Genomic DNA, 2,500 nt, shown 5'->3' on the forward strand with positions numbered 1-2,500 from the left:
TTATTCAAAGAAAAAAAAAACACGTTCGTGCCGTGTATGCGCGAACACTTCGAACAAAGCTATGAAACTCCAGTACGAGAGAAGGTGGTATTTTTTTTATCTCTATATGCGAAAATCGCCTCAAAGAGAAAAAAAAATAAAAATTCGAATAGAACGAGAACACTCTTTCCTTCCAGAGAAGCGTTTTAAGCATCGCGCCAAAGTGCCCTTTTCTTCGTACGTCGTATCATGTTCGAGCTAAGACTCACGCCAGACATCCTAAAACGATCGTCGGTGATTTTTAACGCCCGTCCTCAGTCTCTTACAGCCGTTTCTCTACTCTCGACAAATTCCAGCGGTTCCTTGTTTTCTGCCGGCACAGAGATCGAAACGGCAAAGTTTCTTTGCTCTGTACCGACGACGACGAAACCGCACGGGAACGCACGCAAGTGGAAAAGCGAGCGAGACGTACACTGTGGTGTGTTCGGGGACTGGACGACCGTCGACGTTAGGATGCGCGGTCCAGCGATAGACGCCGAAAAGGCATGGGATGACCAACACTCTCTGTTTTTCGAGTACTTGTAGCGCCGAATTGCCTTAAAAAAAAATCACACGCGCGCACGACTATCACGTCGTACGCGCGTGTATACCTCGTCTTTAATTAAATCAAAGTTTCACTCCAGCCTCGCCAAAGGGGATCGTCTTCTTCCTCGTCTACGATCTCTTCTCCTGTACGTGTCCAGAGATTCTCTCTGGCATGACGACGACGACCATCCAACGACTTTGTAACGGACTCTCGTGCGCATCTTCGTCAGGTACGGAAACGTTGCGCAACACCTCGAGCTTGGTAAAACACCCGTAGCCGATCATAGACACGCGCTAGTTCGCACACGATTTCTACGATTTCCGACGAACGTGGCTTTGGGCCAGGGCCGGCGGGCAGAGAGATACGCGAACGACGGGGAAAACCCGATACAAGTAACGCGTACTCTCCGATCTCCGCGCAACGCCTGGGGATCATCTCCCTAAGTCATCAGCGCTCGAAGAAATCACGTGTGCGTTCCCGGATCTACGGCTCTCTTTCGGGGATAAATTACAAGCACAGAGTATGTTAAACGCAACGACGACCCATCGATGCGACGGTCCTCGTCGTTGTCAGTCGCTCGCGCAGAGTATATCTCTACGCACGAAGAGACGGAGTGGGCATTAGATCCCTGGGGCTATTCGAGTAAAACGTCTTAAGAAAAGACGGTTGTACGGCAAAATTCCGCACCGTTACCAAGTTTACTTTTATCTGAGGCTGTTCTCCTTCTCTCCTCTCTCGACCGAGTTCCCATATTTGCTTTCTCTCAGTCTCGCCAAAATAATATTCATTTAAGACGACGTCGGGGGGCGCGGACATCGTGCTCATCGAAAACCTGCAAACGTATGCAAATCTGCTGATATGAAAAAAAAATCGGTCACGAGGACAACACTACGTATATATATATATATATATATATATATATAATATATTCGATAACCGACACGAAGCGGTGCATAAGCGGGCGGTCGTACGAAAGGACGACTCACGACGCCGCTAGCACTCACGCAGGTCCGTGACGGTTCTCTCCGCTCTTATTCGTATCCTTCTTCGTGCGCTTCCTCCGACTCTGAAACGTTCTACGTATCGTAAGAACGACGGCGGGTTGTCGAAGGCACCAAGGGACAGAGAGAGACAGAGGTAGAGTTTCGTAGTGTCTCCCGTGAACACGATAGTTTATATATCGAGCATGCGTACGAATTGCACGGTCTCGACACGACCGCGACGAACGCCGACGAGCGTCCAACAATCGCTCGTACGTCGCGTACGTTCTCTCGCGTCCGCTCTTGTTCGTATCCTTCTTCGTGCGCTTCCTCCGACTCTGAAACGTTCTACGTATCGTAAGAACGGACGGCGGGTTGTCGAAGGCACCAAGGGACAGAGAGAGACAGATAGAGAGGAACGACACGCAACGCAAGCAGTCTTAGGTTTACGTGAGCAAACCCTCAGCCAGGCGTGGTCCAGGAATTGTATCCGTGGACCGCAATGTGCGTTCGAAATGTCGATGTTCATGTGTCCTGCAGTTCACACGTTGACGCGCAATTAGCTGCGTTCTTCATCGACCCACGAGCCAAGTGATCCACCGTTCAGGGTAATCTTTTCATATATTTTTTAAAACTCTTGTACTCCATGTACTCTTAATACTCGGTTCGAGCGAAGCCGAGATCCGACACGACCGACCAACGGGAATCGGACGCGCAGAAGTCGCCGGAAGATCGACGACACGAAAACGTTCGAAAATGAAATCCGACGAACGCGCGAAGATACGCGCGTCCGCCGGCCGGGCGAAAAGTACATTATGATATATAACAACCATCGAGATCGAAGCTCCGTTCGTCAGGAAACGACGGGGATATAACACCCGATTCTGAATCCTCTGTGCAGCACACGATCTCGCGAAGAAATACGCACGGTGGCTAGCCCATATATATATATATG

The 2,500-nt window shown here is 50.0% G+C and overlaps 1 non-coding gene across 1 annotated transcript; it reads right to left on the reverse strand.

Moving 5' to 3' along the window:
- Positions 1 to 2,001: 2,001 nt before the first annotated feature.
- On the reverse strand, positions 2,002 to 2,156 carry LOC126928352 (5.8S ribosomal RNA). The gene has a single exon (XR_007716571.1). It is a non-coding gene; the product is annotated as a 5.8S ribosomal RNA (ribosomal RNA).
- Positions 2,157 to 2,500: the final 344 nt, after the last annotated feature.

The sequence above is a fragment of the Bombus affinis genome, unplaced genomic scaffold, assembly GCF_024516045.1.
Source record: "Bombus affinis isolate iyBomAffi1 unplaced genomic scaffold, iyBomAffi1.2 ctg00000869.1, whole genome shotgun sequence".
Taxonomy (NCBI): domain Eukaryota; kingdom Metazoa; phylum Arthropoda; class Insecta; order Hymenoptera; family Apidae; genus Bombus; species Bombus affinis.